The 11999-nt window shown below is 34.0% G+C and overlaps 1 pseudogene; it reads left to right on the top strand.

The window, feature by feature from the left end:
* Positions 1-1481: 1481 nt before the first annotated feature.
* On the top strand, positions 1482-11071 carry LOC143610856 (24-methylenesterol C-methyltransferase 2 pseudogene; annotated as a pseudogene).
* Positions 11072-11999: the final 928 nt, after the last annotated feature.

The following is an 11999-nucleotide window of genomic DNA, read 5'->3' as shown; positions in this document are numbered from 1 at the left end:
TCGTTGGTTTCACCAAAAACAAAACAAATCGATGAGCACCATTCAGTTTATGCTTAACTGCTGCCATAGGTTCACCATAGCGGTTGTTTGGGGTTCAACCCTATCAAATCGAGCAACTATAAGGCTCTCTCCAACCTTAAAACTTTGAAAAATCGAAGGAAGATGATGGGGGTGAAGATGAATCGGAGGAGGGAATAGATCTGGTGCTGAAATGGAAAGCGGCGGATTTGAGGAGAGAAAGAAAACAATGTATTGAAACCCTTTCAAAAGGTTATTTGAATTTTAAAAAATTCATCGCAATGAATAATTTAATACAAATAAAATAAAAGATAATCAATGTAAAAATATATTACAAATATAGTCGCTTTATATCATTAAATCTATTTGAATTTTAAATCGAGAATGGGTTGTTCTATCATTGGTATACAATAATGAAGCAATACCACTAGAAGCAACATTTAAAACAATGAGGCCTTTAAATCTGAAGAATGTAGTTAACACCTTTCACAAAAAATGTTTTTCACTCCATACCTTAAACCCTAAACCAATAAAGACATCAGATTTTCCTTTTTGAACAGCTTTCATGATGTCATTATAAACACAATGTTGTTCAACTGTCACAATAATCTTATACTAAATATAAAAATGGAAAATTTGTATATGATTTTTAAGACTTATTAAATATTGGATATTTGTAAAAAATAAACAAAATTATTATAGTTTTCTTATGAAGATTTCTCAAAAATTAAATGTTAGTGTACTCTTTAAAAACAAATTCTTTTATATATATTTTAATTTTAAAGAAAATATGTTTATGACACGTAATTATTATATATATTAATATTTTTTTTATATTAAGTATGTTTACAATATAATTTATTAATAATTCAATTAATGGAGATTGACCGATTAATACGGTATGTTGAATTTATAATCAATACTATATTTAGAATCAAGATATTTTTTTTTCTTTTCATTAATAGAAGAGAAGTGATTTGGGCGGTAATTTGATAGTGATGATTAACCTCAGAATGTCATGTGTCATAGATTATTTTCTTTTATTAGTATAGGTAGAGGTAGATATATATGAAGTTACCTCTATAATAATAATAATAATAATAATAATAATAAGTTAGAGCATTCTCATCTAACCCCTTATATTATGTGAGAGGTGTTTTTATAATTTAGAGAGTGATTCAGGGTGCTGTGAATGAATAATTTTTATATTTTAGAAAAAGTAGTGATTTTTCTGTATATTTGAAAAGCTACTGTTTATCCCATATAATTTTTTAATATATTTTGAAAGACTGTGAGTGGAAGAAATAGAAAAAGTAATGATAAAATGTATAAAAAGTATTATTTAATTGAAATAAAGGAAGAAAATAAAATGAGTTTTAGTGTAATTTTTGGTTTGAAGATATGTAAGATATCTTAAACCATCATAGGAAGCACACGCTCACACTTGCCCCCCCATCCCATTCATGGATCTCCTCACTCTCGTCTTCACCGTCACCCTACTCCTCACCGGCGGCCTATACTTGTTCATCTTCCTTCTAGGCTCCGCCGAACAACAAGGCAAACACGCCGTCCACCTCTCCGGTGTAACACCCTGGTTTTAAGCGGAATACGCCCGGGTGTAACGTGCAGATCATTCATAAGCTCGTAACGCTATTAAAGAGATATTAATTATAATTAATTGATTTTATATCATCAAAAGTACACACATTGTTCATAAATAAAAGAAAAGCAAAAACACTTCATCGGAAAAGTAAACAAGTTCTTTATTTCAATATCCTAAGGCATACTAATGATCTCCGTCCTTAGCATACTATCGATTCAACCTGTAGCACGTGGAAAATAATATATTTTGTCAACAATTAAGTTTGTGAGCTTTCATAAGTTTTTGCGTATACATATATATAGAAAACTCGCGATTCAACAATCGTCATGCAATAAGTATTCAAGTGTAAAGTAAATGAAATCAAATAGTGTCGTCCTTCGGTTCATTTAGCCGAAGCCGTTGAAGTCGGGGAAATGAGAACCACCTTACGTAAACAACCGAAGTCGTAACGTTAGACGGCGCGGGTACGTCCCGTCGGACCTCCCACTATGTGTATGTAGGGCTGTAAACGAACCGAACGAACACGAACAAGGCCTTGTTCATGTTCGTTCGTTAAGAAAATAATGTGTTCACGAACGGTTCACGAACACTTAACGAACAAGATTTTATGTTCGTGTTCGTTCATCAAGGAAATTAATGTGTTCACGAACACAAACGAACGCAAATAAAATCGGAAGAGCCTAGAGATTGAGACCGATGTATTCATCAATGTGAATAATGAAAGCCTATAAACGAATCGAATGAACACGAACAAGTTCGTTCATTTAACTTTAGAAGAACACGGATACTTAATCGAACAAATATTTATGTTCATGTTCGTTTATTTAAAGATGGACACTTGTGTTCGTTTGTTTAAAACCTAAACGAACTGAACAAAGATAGACGAACATGTATGAACAAATGTAAATGAACACAAATATAAACAAACTTAAATTAAAAGCACTTAAATGAACATAAATTAACAAATATAAAACCTTTAAGCTGATTACCTATCCAGATAATATTTAATTATTTTCTATTAATACATAAACGAACATAAATAAACAGACATAAACTAACGTTCATGAACATAAATGAACGAACAAAACATGTGTTCATGTTCGTTCGTTTAATTAAACGAACATGAAATTTTTGTTCATGTTCGTTCGTTTATTAAATAAACGAACATAAGCGAACTTCCCGCCGAACGGTTCACGAAAGTTCACCGAACGTTCGGTTCATTTACAGGCCTATGTGTATGCGTTTGCGTAACTTCCACCATAAAAACAATAAACACATTACAAGCATGTTCACGTATAATCATAAACAATATGCACGAATAACATTAACATGTACGATATAAGTGAATCGGTTTGTAAACAATCACATAACTAACGAATGAAAAACTTGTGACGTGCTACCCCCAAAATATTATAAAACGTTAAAATGGGGTTATGAAGAACTCACTTGGAATGAGGAATACGGTATTGAGAACTCGGTAAAGATTAGAGTAAGCTAATTGGTCCCGCGAGAATTCCCGACAATTTGTCCTAATTATTAAAGCGTAAATTAATTAAATATTTAAGTAACTAAATGAACAAGACACAAAGAGATGGGCTTGCAACGGATTTGGGGTCGTTAACGTATTAGTTATTTTTTTTATAGAATATTGATAAAAGTGTAATCAAATTTTATTAATTTAATTATTAGAAAAAAATGAAAGGTTATATTTATTTATTAAAGAAAAACATTTAAAGTATATATACCGACTTATCTATGAAAACGCTTTAGTTGATAGTTTAACGAGATTCCATTTAGAAGGATAAGTAACACCTTTATTATTATCATAGTTATTATTATTATTGTTATTGTTATTTTTAATGTAAAAATATAGATATATATAAATGATTATGTAAAATATATATATATATATATATGAAATTTATTTTAGAAGCTTATTGGAGTTCGGTTCGTTTAATCGAGTGTTACAAAAATATGGGTTTAATATAAATATATAGTTTTTATATTAATAAATCAACAAACAAAACAAAAAAAAAAAAAAGAACCAAAACCGGACCAGGAGGAATCGAACCTGCGCCCCTGGCTGGGTTAAGTGTTTAACATGATATGCACTGGCCATCTGAGCCAGCTTCCAATTCGTTAATACACACAAAAAATAATACATATAACCCGTTATGCAAACAAACCCCCAACCTTATGAACCCTAGAATTTACAATCGGGTCTTATACCCTCTGTCAATCAAAATTAACAAAGGGGTTTTGAAGAGGGTTAAATCGCGATCATAATGCACGTTACAATTACATGCAATGGTTACAGATTGTATGAGAACGGCGAGTTAAAGTTTCGGCTTGATGATGAACTTAAACGTGGTCAAGAACTATTACGATGATGCAATTAGGATAGGGTTTTGTTTCGAGATGATGAGGCAATAGTGTGGTGTTCGTTAATTGGATTTTAGGCTCGTATTTATAGGCTAACAAGATCAAAACTAATCCGCGGCCTATGTTTATGCGATTTTGATTATATTAACTTGATTGACGGACTGTTACACAATGTAAATGACGATTATGATTCGCGGATATTATGTATTCGTTTAATTAGCTTGATTTACGGGATTAAGGAATCAAAACGGAAGGTAGGGGTAACGACGGTTGACGGGGGAAGAAAAGATAAAAAGGTATTATTTTTCTAAAATATTGCAAACAAGTCCCTGATCTTATGTTGAAGAGCAAAAGTGGTAAGGTTATAGTGCAGGGTTAAAAGTGCAATTACTCGATTCGTTAATGCTTTAATAACATAATACGAACCAAATGAAAGACATAATAAATACGTTGACGTCTTTAATAAATATGGAGATCCGATTATAAGACGGGTAATAAAACAAATACATTTATTGAAACGAAAATGACGAATGTCACATCCGGAGACTCCATACAACATGACAACGTCCAACAACCCTACAACCAGTATTGGTCCTTCTTCCGCCTCCCCAAGCAAATCCAAAAACCCGAAAACGTGTCGACACGTTCTACAACCTCGTTACCGACATCTACGAATGGGGCTGGGGCCAGTCCTTCCATTTCTCCCCGCCTATTTCCGGGAAAACCAACCTCAACTCCACGAGCAAATGGCGGTGGATTTGATCAATGTCAAGCCGGGCCAGAAGGTGCTGGATGCTGGGTGCGGCGTTGGAGGCCCAATGCGGGCGATTGCTAGGCATTCCGGGTGTAATGTTGTGGGGATTACCATCAATGAGTACCAGGTTAGCCGGGCGAAGGCACATAATAAGAAGGCCGGGTTGGGCCATCTTTGTGAGGTGGTTTGCGGGAACTTTTTGGAGATGCTGTTTGCAGATGACAGTTTTGATGGGGCGTACTCGATTGAGGCCACGTGCCATGCGCCCAAGCTGGAACAGGTTTATAGCGAGATCTTTAGGGTTTTGAAGCCCGGAGCCATGTATGTCTCATACGAATGGGTATGTGTGTGATAATTGCAATTAGGGTTCGTACAAATGTATAAATAGTTTTGAATTAGAATTATTACACTATAAAAAGCGAAAGAGTAATAACAATAATTATTCTAGCGCTAGCATAATTACTCTAGTTATTTTCTATACAGTCAATATCAATATCGGTCAAAATATCGGTACTGTTAATGTTGGCAATATTTGACCGATTCTCCCGATATAAGGTTTTTAAGTATTACTGTATCAGTTGTCGATTTTTAGTGTACATTGTTAGTGTTTTAGGTCTTAATCAGTCTCTACTTACCACAATCGTTAGTGTTTTGTAAGTTGCAAAAGGTTAATTTGTTAATGGTATGAGAGTATACTGAATTGTTAATGTTAAATTGCTATATATATATATACACACACACACTAGTGAAAGAGCCCGCACGTTGCGACAGGAACGCAAAGGGGATTTGGTCGGTGGGTCATTTGGTTCGTTATGGCACCCAGTCACCGGCATTTGCTATAGAAAAATTCAATATAGATTACAACACCAAAAATATAAGAGTCGTTTGATAACATTATCATAAAAAATAAATTAAACAGAATTCCGTATTTTTTAAGTTAACAATCATGATTTAACCGGGTCCTTAGAAGCTTCGCCCTTGATCATAATTAGACACCACATGATGAAAAAATTAACACGTTACGGAAAAAAGAAGTAACCTCAATGCTTCTCCACCAAATAAACACTAAACTAAACACTAAACGGGTTAAATCAAAACACAAAACAAATATGACCCAATTTTTAGTGAGTGCTTATAGTTTCCCCTTTTTTTTAGCAAAATTTAGATAAAGGGAATGAAGTAACATTTCTTGTAATTTTGAAAATTAGTAATTAACATTTTCAAGTATGGTCTTGTAGAAAGCCGATGGAACTTGGTTAACCACTTAACCCTCCTCATCTGCATTCTCAAAATACTATATCGCAATTAATCATGATTATAAATCTAAATCATAAATAAATATAAATATACCTCCTCTTTAAATATGCATATGAACCGGAATGAAAATGAATTTACCCATCGAGGCGGTTAGTTGGAGCATGAGTGGCATTATCAAAAGTCCTTTTTATGGGAGCTCTCCATCTAACCAAAAATGAAAAGAAAAGAACACGAAAACCTCCTTTTTAAGAAAATGAGAAAACTACTCATTGCAAATTTGTGTCCATCTCACATTTTGTTGTGTAGGTCAAGCAACAATTTTTTATCACTTCATCAAGTTACGGATAGTAACAAAAAAAAATGACATACCCTTTATAGTCTTGCTTGCTACAAACTGGTCCATCTTGCATTAACTTTCAAAACTGCTACCATCATGTTGCTGCCAAAAATAGAAAATATTAATTTGTATTTCCAGGAAACAATTAATAACCAATTAACAAACAAACATTTATCTTGAAGATATGGGTCGCTTGGGTCGAGTGTTACTCTTCAATTGTTTAAATACTATTTTCTTAATCAAATGGCTTGTGAAGTTTAAGAGTGAATTTTCTGGCATGACACAAACCTAAAATAAAACTTGTGAGTTTAGGTCCTAAGGATTAGTCTAAACAGGTTCGAGTCTATTTCGGGTAGAGCCCTTGAACATGTTCAGCGAAATGGGCAGTGCTCGAGTAAAATGGTGCATTAGCAGGTTGGCTCGCTTAACCCGTTTTTCCTACATGTGATGTAATGGGTCAAGTCGCTAATAAATGTGTCATGTTCATAAGTGTGACACGGTTTACAGGTTCATGCCGTGCTTGGTTTCACTTGAAACTTTCAGTTTCGACCGTTGGCGCGAGCTTGACCCATTTAGCAGTCCTAGTTTTAACAACCCTCTTTCCATTTGACATGTGCCCTTTTTACAAGAACTTTTTCTTCTCATTTAGCTGGTTATGATCTATTCATAAGCAAATGGTTCACGCAACCACTAAATTATTTTAACTAAAAATCTTAACATAAATATCTATTAGACAGAGGCAACTAACCCAAATATGTTCTCGTTTAAATACTACGGTCTTCAAAATTCTTGAATAATATCCTCAGTTAACAACCTGAAATATGAAGCAAAATCGCAGCTGACCAACCAAGAAGTTACTGTGAAGCTGTCAATCCATTCAAAGTTATACCAAAACAAATCTTGATAATATATTTTATAAATTAAAATAAAGCCCGTTTACAGCTTGATTACAACCCATTAATCCATTTTAACTTGTTTACCCGCTTAACACTATACATATATTACCTTTTATTGTATGTTTTGAAAGTTAGGTTTTTGAGTTCGAAACAATAATCTTACTATAGCCTTTTCCTACTATTATCAATCGAGAGATAATCTGAAATTTTCTTTATTGCTTCAACATGTCACACAATATTATAAGTAGGGGAAAGTTAACGTACAAATTAAATTAATGTGCTAACTGTGCGAATAATCAAATAGTGTAATTATGTAACTCAGAACCCAAAACAACTTTTCAGTAAAATGTAAAGATTTTAAACCAGACATGCCAGAATCAAGAACCAGTTCTAACAATAAACCCGAACCAGAACTATTACACAAAGAGTGATGTGTTTAGCAGCTGTGTCTATAAACCGCTGAAACCGTTCAGTAATCATAGTTGGCTTTATTTGCTTGTGTAACTAAAAGTTTTTTATAAAAGAAAATGTACCTCAATTGTTTCTTTTGATAGGGCTTTCCTTTCAGAAGACCGAGAATGATCCACAGGACGCCAAAATTGGCTAGCATCTCAGCACTACATATATAAAAAACCAACGTCAATATCTCATTTTCCAAGTGAGATAGTAAACAAACCAAATGTTCTACATATACAAGAAACAACATCAATATCTCATTTTTCAGGTGAGATTGTAAACAAACCAAATGTTTAGTTAATTGCTCGGGGGAAAGTTCGTTTATGTTTGCTTTATCTAATAAATGAACATGAACGAAAGTTTTTTCTTTGTTAAACAAACGAACATGAACACATGAGACATTTGTTCATATATGTTCGTACACGTTCTCTTACCTTCGTTCATTTAATTTATGCATATTTTTGTAGTCAAAATCAAAATTCAACTCAAATTAGTGTCAGCGTCAAAACTATTACTAATGCTTGATCAGTCAAACAATTAAAGCAACTCAACTTAAACTAACCGAATCTCAAGTTAAATTAAACAATAACAAATCGCAGCCAGCCTCTCGTAAAGCCACCAATTCGCCATGGATAGAGCAGGCGGGCCAAGAAATATAATTCCTTTAGCCTCCAAATTAGCATCCGATAGTTTCGAAATTTCGGACTCATGACCCCAACCCAGCTAAACAACATCAGCATGTGTTACCTCAGCAATCTGAGATCACATTATTAAACATTAACGGTTAATAATTTGGTACCTAAGCAAAAAAAAGTGTTTATCAACAAATAAAGCCTATTTATCAGTACAATGAATTGCGCATTAGCTTATTTGTTATTGTTTGTACTTTGTACCATCATGGGCTTCAACAAACAGATCAACAATCCTATATGCTCTGCATTTATCATCATATCTTCCCGAGTAGCCATGTTATCACAAATCTTATAACCTTTGCTTGGCTCATTATTCGGTTTGTAAATGAATAACCCGAAAACTGAATTAGACCGAAACCGATAACAAAAACGAACCAAATTCTTATTTGATTAGTGGGTTTGTTTTAAATCGTAACCAAATTAGCAATTCGGGTTTCTCTTAAGCAAATTTTAAATTCGTTATAACCAATTATCATCATATCTTCCGGAGTAGCCATGGCTATCAACAATATAATTTTTTTCTGAACCAAACTTTTTGTAACTCCATGTTCTCACAAATCTTATAACCTTTGCTTGTCTCATTATTCGGTTTGAACTGAATAGCCCGAAAACTGAATTAGACCGAAACCGATTAAAAAACGAACCGAATTCTTATTTGATTAGTGGGTTCGTTTTAAACCGTAAGCAAGTTAGCAATTCGGGTTTCTCTTACGCAAATTTTAAATCCGTTATAACCGATTAACCCAAACACATATACTAATTTATAATGACACAGTAAATGTAATGTATATTTATGTAGTTCTCTTGATAGGAAGGTAGCTAACCTTTCGAAGTAAGACCTCTTCAGTAGTGAAAATAAAGTAAGATTGAGTTTTGTCAAAGGTGGTGGTACTGGAATATTTCAGTTTCAGTGCTACTCTATCTTCAAAACACTTTGCCTCTATCTCATCAAGTTCATCCTGCAAACAATATAATAGAAGAAACAAATAACATTAAGCAAAACATATAGACTTTTTCATAAAAAGGTATTAAGAGTGACAAAAGTATATGTTTGTGCACATGAATTGTAACCTGTAATATAAAGAAAAAGCAACCATACATATTTAGGCTTTTTCATAACGAATTTCATGTGACTCATGATTATGCACATTATTCTTTAAGTGGATGCCTTTTAAAACCTCAACTTTCCTCATAACCATTGGAGTCAAATTCTTGATAACATAAGAGTGTTGATCAGCAAGATTTTGCAGATTGTGCTGTAAAATAAAAACTTGCAACTAGCGATATGGCTTCAGGAGTCCTAAATTCTACATAAACAATAATTATAAGGATTTGCTAACAGAACATAAGATGTTATATTTCTTTAGAAAATCAAGGACATTCAAAGGTTAGGAGACAATTAAATAAGAGCATGTCAAGGTATTCGTTCACAATTTCTTGTTACCTAAAGCCATCCTAAGCAGATGGAAAGTTGAATAATAATAAAACACATTGATTTCAATTGAAACCCTGATGTTTAATCATCTCCCCTAAGTGTAATTATCATAAAGAAAAAATAGCATGTGGTTTTGTAAGTAACAGAAATACATAATTTGAAATCAGAACATAACTAAAACAACAACAATCAGATGAAGGTCCATTCGACGATCTGGGTTGCAGCAATCTATACTAAATAGAACACTCTGAATCGTCTAAAACTGAATGCTCCAGCGAGATGAACCCCTAATTGAGAGGATCACGTCCTTTGATGGAGTAAGTCCGACGAATATGAGAGAGATTAAATGGATATGCAAACTGAAGAGTGAAACATTCGATGTTAAAATTAAACGACAGATGAGCGTTGATGTTAAAATTGAATGCGCCGGAGCCGAATGGAAGCCGGTGATCGAAGACTTGCCTGAAACATATGGAGAGTTTAATTTAGCGCTATTTAAGGGGGTCAGTTGGAATGCTCAGGCGAACGGCTGGTTCTTGAATGTTAACTTAGCTGGGATAGTTGCCGGCATAGCTACCGTAGTATTGATGACAATTTAATTTAGTGGCGTCTTATAGTGAGAGAAAGGACGCCTGGATGTTTTATAATATAGATTATAATATATATATATATATATATAAATTCTGCTTGATATCAAAATTACTAATATCCCACCACCCGATATATTCACACATTAACTGTATAGATCTAATTACATTGTGTGAATAGGTAACCACGGAATTTTACCGTGGAGAGGATCCTGAGCACATGGAGATCATCCAGGGGATGGAGAGAGGTGATCCGTTGCCAAGATTGAGGAGCTACTCCGACATTGCTGAAGTGGCAAAGAAGGTAGGGTTTTAAGTGGTTAAAGAGAAGGATCTGGCGAACCTCTGTCAAAACCATGGTGGTCAAGGTTGAAAATGGGGCGAATTGCGTATTGGAGGAATCATTGATTAGTGACAGTGCTTGAAACCGTAGGGGTTGCGCCGAAAGGAACTGTTGATGTTCATGAAATGCTTTTTAAGACTGCTGATTATCTTACCAGAGGTGGAGAAACCGGTATTTTTACCCCAATGCATATGATTCTCTGCGAAAAGCCCGAGAAGCTGCAAGAGTCTTGATCTGTTGAGGTTTATTTTTGATATTTGTTGTTGTTTCTGCTTACATTTTATTTAATTCAGGCTGTTTTGTTTAATTTATGATCAGTATGATTTATATGTTATATTAGGGGATGATTTGCTGTGTTCTATTCAGCTTGAAAAGAATTCAATTTTTCAATGGTTGCCTTAGTTTACTTTTGAGTATTGTAGTTCTGTAAATGATGGTGTTTTCTTATTTACTTTATAGAATTAGGTACTGTGACACCCTCAAAGTTAGAGCTTTGGTGGCGTAAGTTAGAAATGATAACTTAAGAGTTGAGTGATTGAATTTCATGAAATTATTCTCATAGATTAGTTGTTCTACACAAAGTTTGCACTGATTTTGCTCAATATCGAAAGTTCTGTAGTCATGAAGTTCTTGATGTTTATGAAGCATATGAAAGATTCTATCTTTTGAGTTTAAACTCGAAGACTTCTAGCTTTTGAGTTTGACCCCGAAGATTCTAGCTTTTGAGTTTGACCCGAAAGATTCTGTCTTTTGAGTACGAAACAAAAGATTCTATGCATTTATATGAACTGAAAGATATAAGCAGCCCAGGACCTGTTTGGCCCCATTAAGAGCATTTAAACCAAATACTAACTGAGTGAACGAATCTCAGCGAGTGAGTTTGTGGAACCGAGTAAGTGAATTGTGTTGGTTTTATTCATTTTGATTCCATTTATCCTTTTTGGACATGATAATCACATTTTAGATCTGCTGATCTGGTTGGTTAGGCTCGCATTATATAAAGCTGTAAGACCAAAATGCCAGCAGTATGTTTGGAAAAAAGATTCCCACTTTCTTGTAATCTAACTTTTGTGTGTAAAATAATATTAAGCTGGAGGGGATGGTCACGTGAGAGTTGAGCTTGTCATGTGATGTGATGCTTTGAGTGATCTGAAAATTGAAACCTCGCATGGCAAGAATTCGGATCCATAGCTGAGTTTGTCAGAGGTTTAACTAACTAATCTGTTCTGGTCTTTATAA

Source organism: Bidens hawaiensis, unplaced genomic scaffold (assembly GCF_021521415.1).
Source record: "Bidens hawaiensis isolate Kalapana, Puna unplaced genomic scaffold, B.hawaiensis_p1.1 tig00028503_1, whole genome shotgun sequence".
Classification (NCBI taxonomy): domain Eukaryota; kingdom Viridiplantae; phylum Streptophyta; class Magnoliopsida; order Asterales; family Asteraceae; genus Bidens; species Bidens hawaiensis.
The sequence above is the reverse complement of the archived record's forward strand: the minus strand, read 5'-3'. Positions and strand labels throughout refer to the sequence as shown.